Source organism: Sminthopsis crassicaudata, chromosome X (assembly GCF_048593235.1).
Source record: "Sminthopsis crassicaudata isolate SCR6 chromosome X, ASM4859323v1, whole genome shotgun sequence".
NCBI classification, from domain to species: Eukaryota; Metazoa; Chordata; class Mammalia; order Dasyuromorphia; family Dasyuridae; genus Sminthopsis; species Sminthopsis crassicaudata.
This window is the reverse complement of record NC_133623.1, coordinates 48,844,290-48,868,232: the sequence shown is the minus strand read 5'-3', so window position 1 is coordinate 48,868,232 and position 23,943 is coordinate 48,844,290. Positions and strand designations below refer to the sequence as shown.

The following is a 23,943-nucleotide window of genomic DNA, read 5'->3' as shown; positions in this document are numbered from 1 at the left end:
ATGGAAGGAAATACTGTAGTATTTAGCAATAGTAACTGAAAAAAATTTGAAGCAAGTTTTTTTCTGATAAAGAGCTCATTTCTGAAATATATAGATGACCATTCAAATGAATAAAAATAAGATACAATTCCCAATTGGCAAATGATCAAAAGATATGAACATTTTTCAAATGAAGTAATCAAAGTTTTCTACAGCCATATGAAAAACTGTTCTCACTACTGATTGGAGAAACGCAAATTAAAATAATTCTGCAGTACTACCTTTACCTATTATAGTGGTTGATAGGTCAGAAAAGAAAAATGACAAACGTTGGAGGGAATGTGAAAAAAATGAAAACATAATCAATGGTTGGTGGAGTTGAGAACTGATTAAACCATTCTGTAGAGCAATCTGGAACTATGTCCAAAGGTATATAAAACCATGCATACTCTTTGACCTAGAAACATCACTATAAGGTCTATATCCAAAAAGAATTTTTTTCAGGGAAAGGACCTATATGTACAAAAATATTTATAGCAGTTCTTTTCTGATGGCAAAAAATTAGAAACTGAAGTGATGGTCCTCAAGCAGGTAATGGATGAACAACTTGTAGTAAGTGATTGTGATGGAACACTATTGTGCCATAAGAAAGGACCATCAGGATGCTCTCAGAAAAACCTGAAACGATTTCTATCAGCTGATACAAAGTGAAATGCACTATGTATAAAAGAACAGCAGTATTGTAAGATGATTTAACTATTCTCAGCAATACAATCATTCAAGACAACTCTGAAAGGCTTATGATAAAAAATGTTATCCATCCACAAAGAAAGAACTGAGGGTGTCTGAATAAGTATCCTTCCACTTTATTTATTTTCTTGACTTTTTGTCTTTGTTTCCTGTCACAACACAATTTATTAGTTTTAGAAATATTTTTTTGTGAATAAATATGCATCACCTATATTAAATTGCCTGTCTTCTCAATGAAGTAAGGTGAGGAGAAAGGGAGAGAATTTGGAACTCAAAAATTTTAAAAATTAATATTAAAGTATTTTACATGTTACTATGGAAAAATAAAATGTCAAATATTTTTAAAAAGATTTCTGCCTATTGTACTGAATATCCTGTAGAGTTTGTCTAACCATATGCATATTTAGGAAAGACAATACAGATGGACAATAAATTGGACCCAGAACTTAAGAGGAGGGCACATAAGGCTATATTTCCGTGAAAAAATTACAAAGCACTTTGACTATGTCAAGATTCTTGTAAGTTCAATTTAATTAAAATTTTACTTTATCTATAAATTGTGGAAAGGTAGAATTAATTATGGGATTGATTCCTGTAAATATATATTTCTTTTTGTAAAATAAGAAAATGAAAACTAGAAAGGAAGTGGACATTTATAGAAATATTTCAAAATCTTACCTTCATCATTAATTTCTGTAGCAGCATAAAAAGAAAAAAGAAAGCATTAGACCTTCAGTTGTTCAAAGATTTTCAAAATTCCACTCATTAAACACCCCAGCAAAGTTATGCTGAAGATTCTGCACGCTAGGCTTCAGCCATATGCAAACTGAGAATTACCACAAAAGCAGGATGGCTTTGAAGAACTAGAGACCAGACTGCCAAACATTTACTGGAGAAAGCAAGGGAGTTCCAGAGAAACATTTACTTTTCCTTAATTGATCACTACACTAAAGCCTTTGACTATGTGGATTACATCAAAACATGGCAAGTCCTTCAAAGAGATGGTACTACCAAATTATCTTACTTGTCTCCTGAGGAACCTGTATGTGGGACAAGATTGGAAAAGGATTCTGAATATTATCACGCTATTTATTTGGCTTAAATGCACAGTGCACCCTGCAAATGCAGGCTGGATGAATCAAAAACTGGAATTACGGTTGCTGGGAGAAATATCAACAACTTCAGATGATATAATCTGATGCAGAAAGTGAAGAGGAGTCCAGAAGTCTCTTGATGAGAATGAAAGAGAAGAATGTAAAAGGTGGCTTGAAGTTTAACATAAAAAAGACTAAGATCGTGGCAAGGGAACCCATTGCCTTCTGACAAATAGAGGAATGGAATAAGTGTTAGATTTTATATTTTCAAGTTCAAAGATCACGGCAGACAGCCACTGCAGCCATGAAATTAAAAGACTCTTGCTCTCCAAAGGAAAGCTATGATAAATCTGGACGGCATAGTAAAAAGCAGAAACATCACTTTACTGACAAAGTTCTGTGTAGTTAAGGCTATGACACTTTCAGCAGCAACTTGTGGCAGTAAGAGTTGGATTATAAAGAAAGTTCAGTGCTGTAGAATTGATGCTTTTTAATTGGGGTGATGCAGAAGATTTTTGAGAGTCCCTTGGATGGCAAGAAGGTCAATTCAGTTAAGATTTAAGGAATTACTTCAGGCTACTCACTAGAAAGCAAATAATGGAGCTGAAGCTGAAATACTATGGTCACATAAGAAGAAGATAGGACTCAATGGGAAAGACACCAATGTTAGGAAAGATTGAAGGCCAAAAGAAAAGGGGACAGCAAAGGACGGGATGGATAGATATTGTCATGGAAACAATGAACAGGAGTTTGAACAGACTTTGAGAGACAGTGGAAGATACGAGGCCTGGCATGCATAGGTCTATAGGGTTGCAAAGAGTAAGACATAATGACAGTGACACAAAGGTCAAATTGATGCTCACCTGCTCAGTACTGGGTAGAACAGCTGTATCTGAGCCTTGACGCCGATGGTGCTGGGCCATTTTGGCCATGATCACAGGTGATGTACGTGGACTGTCTAGCCCAGGATCTGATAATCCTGAGTTCCTTTTTAACAATGGCTGGGGGAAGGAGAGGGAAGTGGGGAGAGGGAGAGGGGGTGCAGAGATGGGATCTGTTAGTCACAGAATAGGCAAATGCTTAACTTGTTCACCCAGTTTAGCTACTGTTGTCAGGCAGCAATCTGTTTGAGAGACACTGTTGACTAAATGAGATTTTTTTTAATAGTTTTTACTTACCAGATATTTGCATGGGTAATTTTACAGCACTGACAATTGCCAATTATTTTGTTCCAATTTTTCCCCTCCCCCCCGGGTCGACCAATACATGTTAAATATGTTAGAGTATATATTAAATACAATATATGTATACATGTCCAAACAGTTGTCTAAATGAGATTGTTAAAAGTTAATCACAGCTCTTCATAGGCACTGATATTATCCCCTTGGTTTTGTTGAATTAAATCTTTTCATAATACTTTATTTACTCATAGAATTTGTATACTAGCAATCCTAGAGAGAATAATCAAAATCTGAAAACTTTCTTCCATGATATTTGTCTAACTTGAGGAGAGGTGTTGGGAAGAATTAAAATACTAATGTTCAAGTACTGGTATAAAAACGGAATCATTAAGCCAAACAATTCTAAAAAAGAATCAAGAGTTGGGGCAACCAGGTGGCGCAGTGGACAGAGCACCAGCCCTGAGGTCAGGAGGACCTGAGTTCAAATCTAGCCTTAGACAATTAACACTTCGTAACTGTGGGACCCTGAGCAAATCACTTATCTCTAATTGCCTCAGCAATAAATAAATGAATGAATGAATGAATGTATTAATTAATTAATTAACTACTGAATAGATAAATAAATAAATTAATAAACTAATAAATAAATAAATAGATCAAGAGCTGGCTGGATGTGTGGATTTCAATAAAACAGCATCCTTGTGAATTTGGATAATTGATATCTGATCTAAAGCAATTAGAAGTAAAAATGCATTTATTTGTCTATCGTTTATACTTAAAATACTCCTTTTTAGAGTACAGAACATAGCAAATGCTTACAAACCAAAAACCCAGGGCATAACTCCCATATTTATCTTTGACCTTTAAATAGGTTGAGCCTCAAGTACAGGATTTACCTCTTCACATGGGCCCAATCCCTCCACAACCTCACCTCACTAAGGGAAGGGCAGTTCAGTTCCAGAGTCTAAGCCACTGTCTCCATCTTGGGAATCCAATCTATGGAATGGTAAAGAACAGTATAGGAATGAGAACCTCTGTTCTGAGGACCTGAATACAAAGAAGAAAGGAGAGCACTTTTGTCTGTTCTTTCCTTTAACAGTTTCCTCTCTCATTTTGTGGCTCCAATTCAGATTCTCTTCTGAGCAAAGCTGCTTTCTGACCAGGCCTAGCGCCTTTGTCATTTCTAAAACTACTCAGGGAGGCTTGGAGAGACTTACAGGAACTGATGCTGAGTGAAATAAGCAGAACCAGGAGATCATTCTACACTTCAACAACAACTCTGTATGAGGATGTATTCTGATGGAAGTGGAGATCTTCGACAAAGAGAAGATCTTCTCAAGACCCCATTAGTGGTTTTCTTAGCAGAGATACTGCAGTGGTTTGCCATTACCTTCTGTAGCTCATTTGACAGATAAGGAAACTGAGGCAATGTTAAGTGAGTTGCCCAGGATCACATAGTTAACAAATGTCTGAGGTCATTTTCCTGATTTTAGGCTTTGCACACTATCCACAGCACTACTTACCTATATCATGTGTTCTGTCACAACTGGGTTGTTTTGTATTGTATCATATATTCATAAAGATGAGTTTGGTTTTATTTATCTGTTGTGATTTACCGGTGATACAAGGCCATTTAAAGTCACATGATTATAAATAAATGTGTATGGTTATACATAAATGTGAAGTTTATGAAAAAATACATAATTAATTTATGTTAAAATCTTGAAAAAATTTTAAACCTCAAAAGTACAATGTTAACGTGACAAAAATAAATTGTAGGTGCTAGCACATGGAGACCCAAATCTTAAATGGTGTACATACACACACACACACACACACACAGACATACACACACATCTATATCTACATATACCTATGGTGTGTTGGAAACATTATCCTTATTATGTTCAAACTGCACACAGTAGTTTGGGAAAATCGGTTCCCAGAGACTGTGTGTGACCACTCTGAGATAAGGACATACTACATCAAGTAAGATTCTTGTTAGTGTGGGTTTTAAGTGAAAGGTGAGGGCAGAGGGGGGAACATAATCCTCTATCGATGCTGGACTTTTGAGAGACAGAGAATAGGAAAGGGGGCACCCTTATGAACAGTAACAGTGGCTGGGTATTTCCCAGAAGCTGTTCTCACCCTCATCCCCCACCCTCACCCCTGCCTTTACATTCACACATAATCAAGAACCTTTGAGGGTTTTTTGAGGGAGGAACGAAGAGGGAAAGAGACAGAGATAGAGAAAATGTGAGAGACAGTAAAAGAAAAAGAAAGGATGAGGGAAAAAGAGAGAAAGAGAAAGTTAAAAAAGCAGCAAGAATCAGAGAGAGAGCACAAAAGAGTGTCATAGAGAAAGAGCTAGAGAGACAGAAAGAAATACACATGGAAATGAGAGCAAGAGAGAAAAAGAGACAGAGACAGAGTTGGAGATAGCAAGCCAGATGGATCCAGAGAAAGAAATTGTCATAAAGGGAGGGAAAGAAAGAGGAGAGGAGATAGGAGAGGAGAGGAGAAGAGAGAAGGAAAGGAAGGAAGGAAGGAAGGAGGGAAGGAAGGAAGGAAGGAAGGAAGGAAGGAAGGAAGGAAGGAAGGAAGGAAGGAAGGAAGGAAGGAAGGAAGGAAGGAAGGAAGGAAGGAAGGAAGGAAGGAAGGAAGGAAGGAAAGAAGGAAGGAAGGAAGGAAGGAAGGAAGGAAGGAAGGAAGGAAGGAAGGAAGGAAGGAAGGAAGGAAGGAAGGAAGGAAGGAAGGAAGGAAGGAAGGAAGGAAGGAAGGAAGGAGGTTCAGAAAGAGACAGAAAAATAGAGAGCATTAGAAAGACAGAGAGGGGGAGGTAGGGAGCAAGAGTGTGCCAGAAAGATGAAGACAAAAAAAGAAAAACATACAGAGCCAGGGAGTGAACACAGAATCAGAGAGTGAACAACAGAGAGGAAAAAGAAACAGAGAGAATCAGAGACACAGAGACAGAGACAGAGAAAGACAGAAAGATTGAGAAGCCTGGGAGTCAAAGAGAGAAAATGAGAGAAAGAAATGAGAGTCATAGAAACAAAGAGGGGAGAGAGAGGAGAAAGGCACAAAGAAAGAGACAGACAGACAGACTCAGAGAGGGGAGGAGTCAGAGAGTGGAAGAGTGAGCAAGAAACAAAAAACAAAACAATTAAAAGATACATAGAGAAAAAGAGACACAAAAGACAGAATCGTCCTTAAAATAGTCCTTAAAAGGGTCCATCTAGACCTCTAGAGAACCTTCCAGCTCTAAATAGTGATCCCGGGATCTTTTCCCACACTACATATAATGATCTTCTATGACTTAATTCACTGAAACTAAGGAGGCCTCAGTTTCCATATCTGTAAAATGAGGCTGATGATGTACATGGCATTCAAAGTCTCTCTTTTAAGGTCTATGATGTGATGAGATCATAATTCAGTGTAATGTTCTGTTGTCTCTAAATTGCGATTGTTCTCTGGGAGGAGATCTCTTGGGGAGCTTCTGGCGAGGCAGCCTTAGTTTTAGTTCCAGTACCGGTAATACCCAAAATGCAGCCGGGAGTTAAAGTCCAGATCCTCTATTGTGTCCTTCAAAGTCTTGAATCTTTTCCTGTCAGAATGTCTCCAGCCAGCTTCAGTCTCTAGCTCCCTCTGAATCCAAAGCCTCCAGCCAGCACCAAGGTAGCCGTGGGAATCCTTGGCCCAATCCAGACTGACTCAGTTCTTTTGCAAGGGTCAATGTTGAAAACTATCTGATATTATTAAATAGAAAAGCAAGAAAACCTGCTCTTAGTGCACCTTCATAGGATGAACAAAGTTTCTATTATATAGAAATTAGAAGCAGCTGGCAGTGCAGTGGAGGGAGCCCTGTACCTAGAGGAGGGGGTGGGGAGCCTCCAGCCCTCAGGCTGTATAAATCTCATGAAATCATTTGGTCTGGCCCTGCCATGGCAATTAGCAGGCAAAGAGGAGAGGAAAGCTAGGCAAAACAGCCTCCCACTGCTTGAGTTTAAGTTGTCCTTAAATGATGTTCTAGATACCCAAAAGGTCCTTCCGGCCTAGAATCAGCATTGCCCATGTTTGCATCTGTCCTCAGTAACAGCTGTGTTCCCCTGTTAACAGGGGTTAACCTCTGCTTTATTTTCCTCAATGGTTAAATGGAGATAATAATATCACAGAACTTGGAAGGTGATGGTGAGAATAAAGTAACATAATATTGTAAAGAAAGTACTGAGCACAGGACCTGGTAAGTTGTATGTACAAGTAAATGTTTATTCCCTTCCTTTCTTTTTCCATCATCTATCCTAAAATTTTAGGGCAACAGGAAGAAAATTAAGGACAAATGCACTATGCCAAATGGGAGCTACAAAGTGATGCTTGTTAAAAAAAAAAATATATATATATATATATATATATATATATATATATTGCATTATTGTTCTGTAAGAAATGACCAACAGGATATTTTCAGAAAGGCCTAGAGAGACTTACAGGAACTGATGCTGAGGGAAATGAGCAGGACCAGGAGATCATTATCTACTTCAACAACAATACTATATGATGATCAATTCTGATGGACGTGGCTCTCTCCAACAATAAGATGAACCAAATCAGTTCCAACAGAGCAGTAATGAACTGAACCAGCTACACCCAGTGAAAGAACTCTGGGAGATGACTATGAACCACTACATAGAATTCCCAATCCCTCTATTTTTGCCCGCCTGCATTTCAGATTTCCTTCACAGGCTAATTTTACATTATTTCAAAGTCCGATTCTTTTTGTACAGCAAAACAACTGTTTGGAAATGTGTGTGTGTATGTGTATATATATATATATATATATATATATATATATATATATATATATATATATATATATATATATATATATATATATATATAAATATATACACATATAGTATTTAACTTTAACATGTTTAACATGTATGGGTCAACCTGCCATCTGGGGGGGGAGAAGGGGAAAAATTGGAACAAAAGGTTTGGTAATTCTCTGTGGTAAAAAATGTTTATTTCACACAACTATTCATGTTTACAATCAGTTCTCTATATACAGCAAACATACAAAATGTATGAAACAATACGGCAATGCTTTTGAAAGTTAACACAAGGGGGCAGCTAGGTGGCACAGTGGATAGGACACCAGCCTTGAATTCAGGAGGACCCAAGTTCAAATCTGACTTCAGATACTTAACACTTCCTAGCTGTGTGACCCTGGGCAAGTCACTTAACTCCAGCCTCAGGGGGGAAAAAAAGTTTACACAAGTATCATCAGTCTGAAGTTAATTTCTGAAACTTTGTAAAGTTTACCAAATTATTTAAATTGGTAAAGAATACGCCAAATATAGCAAATACTCAAAGTTCTGAATATTACAAAAAGTCTTAAATGTATAGAAGCCACAAATTACCCCACGTGAAAAAGTGAGTTCACAATATGTAATTAATTTTTTTCTAGGACAACAACCTATCTTTCAAAGATAATAAAGTAAATTTTAATCCTTGAACATCTGAAATATAGTTTTATAAATACATTACACATTTCTTAGAGTTACTCCCAAGTTGAGAATTATATACAGTATCTGGTTTGTAATTGTTCTAAAACTTTAGTCAAATAAGAAGCCAACATATATCTCTTTTTTTTTTAATTTTTTATTATATATATATTTTTTATAATATTATCCCTTGTATTCATTTTTCCAAATTATCCCCCCCTCCCTTTATTCCGTCCCCCCGATGACAGGCAATCCCATACATTTTACATGTGTTACAATATACTCTAGGTACAATACATGTGTGTAAATACCATTTTCTTGTTGCATCATAAACTTTAGATTCCGAAGGTACATGTAACCTGGGCAGACAGATATTAGTGCTAACAATTTACATTCACTTCCCAGTGTTTCTTCTCTGGGTGTAGCTACCTCTGTCCATCATTGATCAACTGGAAGTGAGAGCCAACATATATCTCTTAACAGATAAAAAAAATTCAGATCTAATTTTTTGGTGGTCAAAACACCAATACAACAATTTAAGCATGGAGCCACAAATTTTCCTTTCAAAAAACTTAGTTCAAAGTGTATTGTCTATTTTAAAAATACAGATACTATGTTTGTGGTAAAGCTCTCTAAACACTACAGGTCATCTTGAGGAGCTTTTGTCATTTCAAAAAAAATACAAATTTGCAAAACTGTAACTTTTATAATGTTCCAAATTCTAATTTTTCTAGTGATTTTAATTTGCATTATGCTTATTAGTACTTAATTTTCTAAAAGAATCTTTCAATGACAGACATTAATAAATTATTACATGTCTACCTTTAGTCTGATACTATATACTTGCAGTATTTTATTGAGAGGGAAGTATCCCGCCCCCCCCCCCAAAAAAAAGTTAAGGTTTTAAAGTCAAAATAACTATTTCATCCATATTCATCATCTTCTTTTTAGGTATTAACCATCATAAAATCTTTTCAAAAGAACCTGTTTTATATAGCCATAATTTTTTGTTCACATTTTGCCTTAAGCCTTATTCAGCAAATAACCTCAGGAAATACTTCTATTTTGCTTTCTTTTTTCAATCACAAGATTATTTATCAACAACTCCATTATCCCTTTAGTGTCACAGTTAAAAAAAAAGGCAAAGAAAATTCCAGATATTACCTTATTAGTTAAATCACAAAATAATTTCTTTTAACGACATAATAGGTAAACCACTGTGGTAATTCCAGTTCGTCACTGTAGAACCATTTAAATTTTAATCATTTTATGAAAAAAATCAGTATTTAAAGATTTGGATATTACCCTCTCAAATATACATATTTCAGGAAAAGGAAATACTTGTAGTGTTGACTTTAAATTAAAAATCCAACAATTTTCAAACACTGATCTAAAAAGCATAAAGGAAAAAAAGTTTTAGAAAAATATTTTGGCAAACTAAGTTAAATATGGATTGCTCTTTTACTCTACAATTTACTGACTACCAACAATCCAAATATCGCCAAGTTTGGGGTCCTTGAGAACTCAGTATTTTTTTCATCTGACTAAAGCCAACCTGAAATGATTAGAAACAAATCTACACAATGTTGCAAAATACATAAAATTCTTTAACTCCAAATATATTTTTCTTATTTGCATATTATGATCAAATCTGGTCTATACTTCATAATTCCATCTGCACTAAAACTGACATTCTATCATAGATGACTCCTCTATAAGAAGATATTTTGGAAGGAGCTAAGAAGCAAAAGATAAATTTGGTACATATTGTACCACACATATCTATCCAATGTTAATATCACCACGACATCAAGATTTTTCCCTCTTCAGAAATTAAAGTATATGCAAAATTATTTAAGATTTTCTATTCTTTATAGTTCTTTATATATCTTTAAAACCAAACTAAGAAGGGTAATAAATATTACACAAAATCTTATTCATTTAGTTAACGAATACCCATTTATTTATTATAATTCATAAGGTAATGTGTTTTTAATGAGTATATATGTATAACTAAAAAACACAAAAAAATGAGTGTCCAAGGATTAGAAAAATAATAGAAATATTATTTGATAAATATGTCATATGTTTAAAATCTTAGTATATTGGAGTAAATTAATACCTCAGAGACATGAGAATGTTGAGTCCAAGTAGCCCTGCCATATGTCGTTTGCTTGGATGTGGGCGAGATTTTGGCTACCTTTAGTCAATGGCATTTCTGTTGGCTGTATATCCTAGAATTTAAGGGCAAAAGAAGTATGACTGCCCCAGATTTAATTATTTTTATCCTTCTTCAATCATAATAGATGAAGAGTTCTACTATTGGAAAAAAAACACTATAATGTAGTTTGTTTTAACTAAATGTTTCAAAGGTTCTCTATCAAAACTAAGTAAATGTTTAATGTCATAAATTTAGTAGTTCCCTCCAAATATGGAGAAGCCAATCATTTATCCCTGCTCATTCTGTGAAACTCTTGCAAAAATTTCACCAATTGGATCTACTTAACATGAGAGAAGGCTTCCACGTTTTTTAATACGATGAAGGTATCAGTAGAATCCTCTCCCTTTTGTCCCTTGCTGTTATGAAATATAAATAGATTTTATTCCCCTTTTGTCATAAAATACTTTGATGACATTCTTTACTCCTGTTCTTCAGAGTGGATTGTTGGTTATGTGATTCCCATTGTTGAGAATAAGTCTTCCTATCTCCCCAAGTTTGATATGCACTGGTCATTCAAAAGGCAGGTTCCATTCCTCATGGAAGGATTATATTTGCGATTCATAAAATTTTCTCTTTATTTATTTATTTTTTTTGCTGAGGCAAGTGGGGTTAAGTGAAGTGCCCAGGGTCACACAGTTAGAAAGTATTAAGTGTCTGAGGTCACATTTGAACTCAGACTTCAGGGCTGGAGCTCTATCCACTGCGGCACCTAGGTGCCCTGAATTTCTTTTTATTAGGACAGTTAGAAGGAGTATATATAGACAAAGAATAGATGTATGTGTTGAATTTGAAAGGATAATAACTAAAACAATAAAAATAAGGGGAGAAAAAGAAATATACTAAGAAAAAGCAAAAGACAGAGGTAGAATGGGGTAAAATATCTCATAAGAAAGAGGCAAGAAAAAGTTGGGGTTTTTTTTTGTTTTGTTTTGTTTTATACTGGAGAAGCAGATGGGGGGGGGTAATAAGAAAGAATTAGTGAACATTACTCTCATCAGAACTGCCTCCAAAAGGGAATAACATTGACACTTAATTGGGTATACAAATCTATTTTACCCTAAAGGAAAGTAGGAGGGAAAGCAGATAAGACAAAGGGAATGGAATGAGGATGATCAAGGAGAAATAAAACTAGGGGTGAGGAGGATGAAGGGAAAAAAACACGTCTGATGAGAGAAAGTGTGAAAGGAGAGAAAACAGAATAAAAGGGGGAACCAAAATGGAAGAAAATACTGTAGTATTTAGAAATAGTAACTGAAAAAATTTGAAGCAAGTTTTTTTCTGATAAAGAGCTCATTTCTCAAATATATAGATAACCAATCAAATGAATAAAAATAAGATACAGTCCCCAAATGGCAAATGATCAAAAGATATGAACATTTTTCAAATGAAGTAATCAAAGTTTTCTACAGCCATATGAAAAACTGTTCACACTACTGATTGGAGAAACGCAAATTAAAACAATTCTGCAGTACTACCTTTTACCTATTATAATGATTAATAACTCAGAAAAGAAAAATAAACATTGGAGGGAATGTGAAAAAAATGAGAAATTATTCAATGGTTGATGGAGTTGAGAACTGATTAAACCATTCTGTAGAGCAATCTGGAACTATGTCCAAAGGTATATAAAACCATGCATACTCGTTGACCTAGAAACATCACTATTAGGTCTATATCCAAAAATAATTTTTAAAGGAAAAGGACCTATATGTACAAAAATATTTATAGCAGCTTTTTCTGGTGGCAAAGAATTGGAAACTGAAGTGATGGTCCTCAAGCGGGTAATGGATGAACAACTTGTAGTATGTGATTGTGGAACATTATTGTGCCATAAGAAAGGACCATCAGGATGCTCTCAGAAAAACCTGAAACGATTTCCATGAGCTGATACAAAGTGAAATGCACTATGTATAAAAGAACAGCAGTATTGTAAGATGATTTAACTATTCTCAGCAATACAATCATTCAAGACAACTCTGAAAGGCTTATGATAAAAAATGTTATCCATCCACAAAGAAAGAATTGATGATTTCATGAGTAAATATGCATCACCTATATTAAATTGCCCATCTTTCAATGAAATGGGATGAGGAGAAAGGGAGAAAATTTGGAATTCCAAAGTTTTAAAAATTAATATTAAAATTATTTTTCCTTGTTACTATGGAAAAATAAAATACTAAACATTTTTTAAAAGAATGCTGTCTATTGTACTGAGTATCCTGGAGAGTTTGTCTAATCATATGTATATTTAAGAAAGATAATACAGATGGACAATGAATTGGACCCAGAAATTAAAGGAGGGCACATAAGGCTAGGTTCATATGAAAAAATTGCAAAGCAATTTACTGATTCTTAAGTTTCTTATAAGTTCAATTTAATAAAAAATTAATTTATCTATAAATTATAGAAAGGGAGAATTAGTTATGGGATGGATTCCTATAAATATGTTTTTGTTTTTATAAAATAAGAAAATGAAAAATAGAAAGGAAGGGGACATTTGTAAAAATATTTCAATATCTTACCTTCATCAGGAATTGCTGTAGGTGCCTAAAAAGAAAAAAGAAAGCATTAAACTTTCAGTTGTTCAAAGATTTCCAAAATTGAAATTTCTTTTTCTGGAAGCCAAATGGAGCTCTCCAAATTATAAAACATAAAAACACATTTGCAATATTGTCACGATAAAGCTTATACTAACTACAAGTGAGAGAGCAAAAACTACCACCAACAATACAATTATAGACACCTGTGAATAATGTTGCTTTTATTAAAAACTCTTCAATAATTACCATTCAACATTTGAAAATCTGAAAAAGAATTATCATCCGTAGAATAACAAGGCAAGTTTAACCTTGGAGTACAAAATGAAGCCTGGGAGAGACTAATGAACTTTTGTCACGACAGCTCATAATCTATAAGCATTTTTCAACAACCCAAAAGGCAGTCCTAGACATGGATTTAAACCACATGGTCAATATAGAAACCAAAATGGTTATATACTTGGTAGCCAAACATGGAGAGGCTCTATAAAAACAAAGTAAAAGAAGGCCTGGAACTGTCTGTGGATCAGATCACAAAATTCAGACTTGTATTGAAGAAAGTAAGGAAAAACCATCCGACCAAGAAAGTAGGACTTAAATCACATCCCTCAGGAATAGGAAGTGAAGGTGATGAATCAATTTAAGGATTCAGATCAGATAGAATAGCTAATGAATTATGAACCAAGGTTCATAATATTGTAGGAGGCAGCAACAAAACGCATTCCAAAGAAAAGGAGCAAGGAAACAAAATAGCTATTCAATAAAGAAGAAAATTGAAAGGTAAAGGAGAAAAAATAGACATACACAGCTGCATGCAGGGCAGGAAAGAGAAGTGAAAACTTTTTATTAACATATAAAGGTGCAATAATACAAATCTAAAATTAACCATCCTCCACAGAACTGACTTCACAGGTTAATGAAACAAAAAAGCTTAGACTTCATCCTTACCTCATCTTAAAAAAAATTAAGATATTAATCTAGACAGATAATGTAAGCCATCTATTGTAAGGTCACATACCTGTAAGGTGTTATGGATAAAGGAAAAAAACTAATATACATTTTGACAAATCTACCAAGATAGTTTTCTTTGCTTTTTTTCTCAATTTTAAATATTCTGTTATCCAATATCACAAAGCAGTTTGGAAAATTTCACAAGGTCATTTTTGTAATACTTCTGAAAATTACACTTTCAAATAGCTTCACATTCTTAAGAGAAATGAGAAATAAAAACCCAACCCTACTAAAAGATAAGCGTATTGACATATTATACACAGAACTGTAAACTGGCCTATCCATTCTGGATAATAATTTGAAATTGTGCTAAGAAAGTATCAAAATCGTTTATATCCTTGGACCCAGAGTTCTCACTATTACCATAAGGAGACCACAAATAGAAAAAAAAAGATCCTTATCAAAATATTCATAACCATAGTTTTGTTGTAGTGAGAAGTCAGGACACTTAATGGATGCCACTGATTAGGTAAACAAACTGTGATACATAAATATCATGGAATTGTTAGAATGTCATAAGAAGTGATCCATATAAAAAATTCAGGGAAATTTACTCATGTGAACTAATACAAAATGAGCAAAGCAGAATTATGAAAGAAAAATAAACAGTAACTCTAACAACTTAAATAGAAAGAAATGCTTCTGCAGGGAAAAAGGAAAATTAAAAAGAAATAGAATTTTTTATATTTACCAAGTTCATATTCAAAGAAGAAATGAAAAAAATGCATCTCCTCCCCTATTTGCAGAAATGGGGAACAATAAGTGTAGAGCATTGCATATTTTGCCAATTAAGGTTGATATGTTAGTTCTGCTAAAGTATTCTTCCCCGCCCTCGTTCTTTTTTCCCCTCTTTCGATTCAAAACATATTCATCTATAAATAACATTTTGTACATTGTCTCATCCATGAGAAAATGAATCCCCAGAGGATTGGGGGACCAAGTTTTTGGTTTTCTTTGTATCCTTTGCACTTAGCACATAGTACCTGGTTAATTAACATTATTTAACTGATTACTAAATGTTTGTTGAGAATAATAATGATGATTGGTCATAGTGGTAATGATGATGATGATGATGATGACAAGGGATAGATCCCTAGTGGAAGAGGATGATAAAAATGAAACTACTATGAAAATAAATTATATTAAAATATATTATTTGTATACTATCTATATATTTATATTATTATAAAATAAGTAAATATAAACACATATTTTAATAATATATGAAACTCATATAAAACATGTGGTTTAAAAAGTGCTTTCTGACAACATTCCTGTAAATCAAATAACATATTAGAAGAAACATTAACATAATATTTCCAGCAACGTTAAAAAAGATTATTAGAAAAATATCTAGTTTTGTAAATAAGTATAAACTTATAAAAAGTATCCATCCATTCTGTTATGGATCATGTGAAATCTGCATTAGCAATGAACTATCAAAAAAGGGCAATTATGTTTATACTTTTTCCCCTTTTAATTAAGGCATAGGATAAAACATGCAGTAAACTTACTTTAGTGTCTCAAGGGGCATCTGTAAATTGTAATTGCCTTCCTGTTCTTGAAGCTTAGAGAATTCTACCAAGCAGGGGGGTGTTGTCTCTTGTCATCTCTGACCTGAAAAATAGCAGCCAGTTAGTAGGAGTTTCCTCACTATTTTAAAGCAATATTTAAAGAAAATATATAAAATTTAGAGAAAAAAATTTAGGTTGTTCCAAAAATAATGTTAGTGTCAGAACTACCACCAATCCCGTTCTACAGTATGTTTTAGTATAGAAAGATAGTGGGTAACGTCTGCTTACTACTTGCATTAGGAATCAAAATTCTTTTCAAATAAGCTTGTCAGACTTTTGGGCTTCAGTTTCCATTTAGTCAAAGGACTGTTTCATGCCCAACAACTTATTCTGTCATAGCCTGAAAGGCATTCCTTCAGTTTCCCATTCTTTGCTACGACAAAAATAACTGATATAAGTATTTTTGGTACATATAAGCCCTTTTCTTTTTCTCTTTGATCTCTACACAGACCTAATAGTGATATTTCTGGGTCAAATGATAAATGCAGTTTTACACACAGGTGGGCACAGTCCCAAGTTCTTCTTCCGAATGGCAAGAAGAGTTCAAAATGATAATAAAAAACCCATTTTCACATATCCTCTCCAGCGTTTGTCATTTTCCTTTTCTGTCTTCACTGTCAATCTGATGTGAAGCAAAATGACTCCACTTTGTATCTGCTGTAGGCATCATCTCACTATCTGACAACTCAGACAAATATATGCTAAACATGGCACTTTCTAGGACTCTTTGGTTTCCTTGATGTGGCAATTAATTTACATTGATTAAACTTTTTGATAAAATTACTATGTATGCTACTTTTTTATTATTTTTCTTCCTTTCCACATTTGAATAGTAATTATCTCTTTAAAGAATTCAGAATCAAGTTGCTTTAATTTATGACAGACCCTTTTATCATTCTTCCTTCTTACCAAGAAGATCTTCATCTTAGCAAGTTGATGCTCTGACTATACTTGCATAACTGGAACAATTCCAACTTCAATAAAATTCTTTCCTGATTTAATAAGATAGAACCAATTTTAGGGTTTTCAGTGTTCCTTGGTGGGGGTTGTGCCCAGCATGTGCCAATTATTTTAATAAGGAGAGTGTTCCTTCTATAAAGGCATGAGGCTTCCATGGAATTTGTGGCCTCTCCTATTCTTTATTCCTACATCATGCTTAAATGATGCCTATGAGGCAAGCGTGGGGGACTGGAAGGATGGGAGTACTATTGACAGTAATGTAATAATCTATATTACAGAAGACCTGTAGGAAGATAAGTACACTAATGCATGCTTGTTAGAGCCACAAATCGGTTCAATTCATTTGTAAAATAATTTGGAGTCATGCCAAAAAAAAAAGAGATACATACTCCTTAATTCAAAACTACCACTTCTAGGTAGATGTCTGAAAGAGGTCAAGGCAGCAATAAGATATTCATAAATACCAAAATAGTAACATTTTCCTCTTTTTCTCATAGTCAATAAGGATTGATTAAGCATCTATTATGTGACTAGCATAAATACCATACTAAATACTAGATATACAAGTGATAAAATGTCCCCTCAAGGAGCTCACGATCTCTTGGCAAGAAGAGAAATAACAAACAAACAAACATACATTTAAACTTTATTCAGGAGAAATAGGAAATAATTAATGGATCAAGCTTCTAAGAATAAGAGATAGGGGGGAAGCCTTCCAATAGAAGCTGTGATTTTAGTTGGAACTTGCAAAAGGCAGGGGAAGGAGAGCATCCTAGGAAGTAGGACAGCCAGAAAGATTATCTGGAGTCAATATGTCTTATTTGTGGAACAGCAAAGAGGTCAATAACACTGGATCAGAGTCAGTTGGGGTAGAAGGTGTGATGTGTAAGAAGATAAAGGGGGATAGGTCATCAAGGGCTCAGAATGCCAGAGGATTTGTATTTGGCCCCAGAGGTAACAGGAAGGCAGTCTGAGAGGAAGAGGGATGAGTTCATTCCTGCATTAAGGACAATCACTTTGAAATCTGGAGGATAAAATAGAATAATAAGAGACCTGAAGCAGGTAGATCTACCAGTAGACACTTACATAGCAAATGTGTGAGGTGATAGGGTCGTGCATCAGATGGTGGCAGTGCCAAGTTTGAGAGATGCTGAACACGTGAAATCGATAAGCCTTGGTAAAGATTCGTTAGAGGAGGGAAAGGGAGAGATAATGAGAAGGTGAGGATGATGCCTTTGTGGCAAGCCTGGGGGACTAGAAGAATGGGAGTACCAGTGAAGATAATCGGGAAGGGGAGTGTTTAGGAGGAAAGATAAAATTTCTCTTGGAGATATTTTGAATGAAAACGGCTGAGTTATAATATTTGCTTAGCATATGATCCATGATAAGTAGCTTGCTTTCTCTGTGACTCAATTTACTCATCTGAGAAATAAAGTAATAATTTATTATCCCATCTTCTTTCCCAGGACGTATGAATTTATCTGACACTTTTTAACTATTCTGGAATCTTGAAACAGAATTAACAAATTAATGATGATATTACAATCATTACTCTGATAAATAAGTTGACTAAAGTATATGTAGGATATGAATTCTTTATATTTACCAAGTTCATATTCAAAGAAGAGATGAAAAAATGTATCTCCTCCCTTATCTGCAGAAATGGGGAACAATAAGTGTAAAATATTGAATATTTTATCAATTAAGGCTGGTATGTTAGTTTTGCTAAACTATTCTTCCCTGCCCTCTTTCTTTTTATCTCCTCTGTCGATACAAAAAATATTCATATACAAAAAACATTTCGTACATTGTCTCCTCCATAAGAAAATGAATCCCTGGAGGGTAGGGACCAAGTTTTTGGTTTTCTTTGTATCCTTTGGACTTAGCACATAGTACCTGGTTAATTAACATTAATTAATTGATTAATAAATGCTTGTTGAGAATAATAATGATGATTAATGGTAGTGGTAATGATGATGATGATGACAAGGGATAGATCCCTAGGTAGAAAAGGGCTAAGAAAGTACAACAGTTTCTGTACTTGAGGCAAAGCAGGACACTTTTAAGAAAGACTGTGGTTCCCAGAGAAAGGACTCAGGCAACTGGGTTGACCTAAAACACCATGCCCAGAAGCCAAAAGGAGGGCCTCAGAACTCAGGAGGCTGGGAAATGCATGCTGGGCTTTTCTGTGCAGAGGTAGGGAAGGGAGGACTCTCCTGGAGCTTCTGGCCTTCCTCTTGGTTGTCAAGGAGCCTTAGAAGTAAAGCCCCCAATGGTAAGTTATCAATGGCATAGTAATAGAATCTTTTCCTGTTGATTTGGAGAAGATCTAAATCTACAAATTCTTTTGAGACAATCTGTGATACGAGCCGAAGATTTCAATATACTTTGGGGATTCAAATTTCTTCTCCCAAACATTTGGTGTCCTGTGTAAAGATAGTCCTAAAACACCAATATATATGGGGTTCAGTGTTTCTACACTCCCATACCCCATTTTCATGACAAAAATTAATTTATATATTTCATCCTCTATCAATTAACCTACAAGGTCTTGACAAAACAATAACAGAAATGAACCAGAATAACAGTATAAAAGTAGGTCTATAATAAGGAAAATAATGACAGAAAAGTATGAATGGAATAGTACCTTCAAAGTTCAAATTATTATAAAGCTTTAAAGGTCAAAATGATTTCATGATGGTGAAAAAGTAATAAATAATAGACAGAATTTATATTGCATTTCAAGGTTTGTAAAGCTATTTTTATCAATATTAATGCATCAAAAAACAATATCATCTTCTTTTTACAGATGAGGAAATTTAAGGAAGGTAGAGCTTAACTAACTTATCTAGAGGCACAAAATCAACAAGTATGTCAGACAAGATTTTTTAACTTGTTTTCCTAACTGTAAGTCTACAGTATGCTCATTTCTTTTTCCTGTTTTTTTTTTTTCTCCCATGGTTTTTCCTTTTTGTTCTGATTTTTCTCTCCCAACATGATTCATGAAGCGAGTTGTGTTAAAAATAAATTTTTAAATTTTACCTAAAAATAAAATAACAGTAAGCTGTTTAGCTGATGAAATTCACTGTTAATTCAATTTCTATTAATCATCTTTGTTGTTCTGAAGTATCGTTACATTATTTCTGAAGTTATTCTTGGATTATCTAGCCAGAAATTAGTATATAGCTATATCTCTTTAAGTTGGAAATCACAAAATGTGGGTACATCACTGAAAGGATAAAATAGTTAGAGTCTCAAATTAAAACAAATTGGAATTATTTAAATATACATGTACATGCACATTATTCATGTACACCGTAACATTTAAAACAAAATGTTTTAATTTTAGTATCTTTCTATTGTCCTCCATCTCAACAGATTTTGGCTTTTATTAAAGTTAATACATTCTTCAAATATCAGATGTTTGCATACTATATATAATGAGAGGCAGAATGTGTGCATTTCCAAGTTGCATAAATTAATATAAGGACAAAAAAGCTTGCTTTCAAACTTTGTGAAAGCATACGATATTTATCTGACCATAGATGAAGTCCATGGAATCTGTAGGAGAACAAATCATCTCCCACACATTTTCCACCCCATTCTTCACCACCCCCAGGATAGGGTGAATAACCTGTTGAAGCCCAACCTACTCCGAGATGCATTGCTTCAGCTGTCACAAAAGGTTCTGTGTGGTCTACCGTGAGTGCATAGTACCGTTTCCTCTACTGAGTTGACCCTTCACTGATGCCAAGGAAAATATTGGGACGCATGCTTTCAAGAGAAAAAAAAAATATCAGTTAAAAGAAATCTAAATATCTATTATCACTTTTATTTTATGTTACTTTTCTTGAATTATAGTCTTCTGAGAAGAAATAAATCAAAGCCATATCATTTAATTTAACACTGGCTGACTTAGCATACAAGCATATTCAGTCTTGACCATAAACATAATTCAATAAAAAAAAATGTTTGAGATTCTGGTTAAATTATGCTTACACTTCTGATTAAGTAACAAATCAAGAGTTTAATGTTGTTGGGATTTTTTGATCTCAATTACCTTTCTATGATATTTGCAGGAGTATGCAAGTAATGCCCCTTTTTTAAAATTAACCCTCTGGGCAAAATATATGCAAGACATTTTTCAGTTTAATCTGCATTACTAATATTTCCTCCATTGTTTCTTTAAGCCTAATCAGGATAAATAAATCCTTGATTTGTAGTGTGTGGTGATTTCTGAGGCTTTAATACTCATACAAAATTTAACAATTGGCTCTCAAGAGCAAGTTAAAATTGATTCTAGAATATCTCTGCCTATTTTGCATCATATATTTGAGTTCATATGTTAGGAAACAACATAAATTAGTTCATGAAGGATAATCTTTTTAATTAAAAACCGTAAACCAAACCAAAATTCTTTGAATGGAAGGAAAACATCAAATTTCTACTAAAATAAGTTTTCTATTACTTCTGTATAACATATACAGTTAAGTAAATATGTTTTCAAAATAAGCTATAGTTGAAGATAATTACAACAGAAAAGACAACTTTTTCTCGTTTCATTCTCTCACAAAAATGAACACCATGAAACCCAAGTTCCTTGAGGACAGGCCTGTTTGCTTTTTAATTGTTATCCACCGCACTAAGTGATGTATCTGGCATATGCTATGCAATTGATAATTGAGGTTGGCATATTGAAATGTAATCATATTTTCAATATCTTCTAGGAACACACTGAATCATCTCATTTTACTTGCTTCTTTGAACACAGAAAATTGTAACATACTTACTTTCCTTGACCATCAACTTATTACATCAAACTTCAGGTTTATTTAGCTATTCAGATGACCTATGATAAAGATAAGCCTCTGACTCAGTTTTGAGCTGGTATCATATACCTTTTTTCTCAATCTGTCCATTGTATAATAGTGGTAGTCAGGAAATACAATTGCCTCTGAAGTATTAAAAATAAGTATCACACAGAAGACAATGGACAGGTGCACAATGATTATGAAAGTACAAGAAGGCTGCTAGGTGTAATCAGATCATCACTTCAAAGATTAGGAGTAAAAGATAGCATGAGGAATTTTATGATACAGAGAAAAAAAGTGCTAGTTACATAGAAAGAACAAGTGATAAACAAATGAATAATGACTGTTTTTTTTAACCATGTAAAGTGAAAGTAAAGAAAGTCTCCAGCACATCCACGTAGACATCCATGGTAAATGTCTGGAAATATATAGACAAGAATTATATAGAGTAAATAAACATCAAGGGGTTGTAATCTGCATCCCTGGAAGAACTCTAGAATTAAGATCACAAATCCATTTCAGTCTTGGAATAAGGTAAATACTTTATGAATGACATTCATGTAAATTCATGTAAAATAATATCTTAATGCTGCTCAATCAAAAAGTTAAAAGATTCAACTTCTAAAAGAGACTTAGTAAATCTATATATCATTAGAAAAAAATGATTAGAAACTTTAAAAGTAGCCTAGTAGAAATTAGATATACATCAACTTCTCACACTGTAAAACAAGTTAAGTTCAAGTTGTGGTCATGATTTAGACATAAAGGGTGATAGTCTAAGTTAATCGTTTGATAATGGAAAAATTACTTTTCAGATATAAGGATATGGAGTTTATGACCAAAACCCAGAAATAAAGGCAAAGTGAAATGGATAATTTGAGGTAAAATGGAAAATTTAAACTTTTTGTACAAATAATACCAATGCATCTAAAATAACAAGAAAAAATAATCTCATCTTAAAGAATGACTGGGGGAAACAACAAATTATAGAAACAATTAATAATTTCACCCAAGATAATGACAATGCTGAGACATCATACCAAAATCTGTGGGATGCAGCTAAAGCAGTAATAAGGGGAAATTGTATATCTTTAGAGGCTTATTTGAAGAAAATAGAGAAAGAGAAGATTAACGAACTGGGCTTGCAACTTAAAAAGCTAGAAAAAAAACCAAATTAAAAACCCCCAACCAAAAATTAAACTTGAAATACAAAAATTAAAAAGAGAAATCAATAATATTGAAAGTAAAAAAACTCTTGAATTAATAAATAAAATCAAGAGTTGGTTTTATGAAAAAGCCAATAAAATAGATAAACCTTAGGTAAATCTGATCAGAAAAAAGAAAGAGGAAAATCAAATTGTTAGTCTTACAAATGAAAAGGGGGATCTTTCCACCAATGAAGAGGAAATTAGAGAAATAATAAGGAGTTACTTTGCCCAACTTTATGCCAATAAATTTGATAACTTAAGTGAAATGGATGACTTCCTCCAAAAATATAGGCTTCCTAGATTAACAGAGAAGGAGATAAATTGCTTAAATAGTCCCATTTCAGAAAAAGAAATAGAACAAGCTATGAATCAACTCCCCAGGAAAAAATCTCCAGAACCAGATGGATTTACATCTGAATTCTACCAAACATTTAAAGAACAACTAACTCCAATGCTATATAAACTATTTGAAAAAATAGGAGATGAAGAAATCCTACCAAACTCCTTTTATGACACAGACATGGTACTGATACCTAAACCAGGTCGATCGAAAACTGTGAAAGAAAATTTTAGACCAATTTCCTTAATGAATAATCATGCTAAAATCTTAAATAAGATATTAGCAAAAAGACTTCAGTAAATCATCCCCAGGATATTACACTATGATCAAGTAGGATTTATTCCAGGAATGCAGGGCTGGTTTAATATTAGGAAAACTATTAGTATAATTGACCATATTAATAATCAAATTAATAAGAACCATATGATCATCGCAATAGATGCAGAAAAAAGCATTTGACAAAATCCAACATCCATTCCAACTAAAAACTCTTGAGAGTATAGAAATAAATGGACTATTCCTTAGAATAATCAGGAGCATATATTTAAGACCTTCAGTAAGCATAATATGCAATAGAAATAAACTGCAACCTTTCCCAGTAAGATCAGGAGTGAAACAAGGTTGCCCACTATCACCATTATTATTCAATATACTACTATGAATGCTAGCCTCAGCAATAAGAGCCGAGAAAGAGATTCAAGGAATTAGAGTAGGAAATGAGGAAATCAAACTATCACTTTTTGCAGATGACATGATGGTAAACTTAGAGAACC

At 33.9% G+C, this 23,943-nt stretch overlaps 2 long non-coding RNA genes across 2 annotated transcripts in view; both read right to left on the bottom strand.

Moving 5' to 3' along the window:
• The window catches only part of LOC141548978 (uncharacterized), a 69,243-nt gene extending 55,967 nt beyond the window's left edge, over positions 1–13,276 (bottom strand). Inside the window, exon 1 of the long non-coding RNA XR_012484213.1 lies at positions 13,252–13,276. This is a non-coding gene — a long non-coding RNA (uncharacterized LOC141548978). The remainder of the gene's footprint in view (positions 1–13,251) is intronic.
• LOC141548979 (uncharacterized) overlaps positions 1–23,943 on the bottom strand; it is a 303,550-nt gene that overhangs the window by 210,359 nt on the left and 69,248 nt on the right. The window lies entirely within an intron of this gene.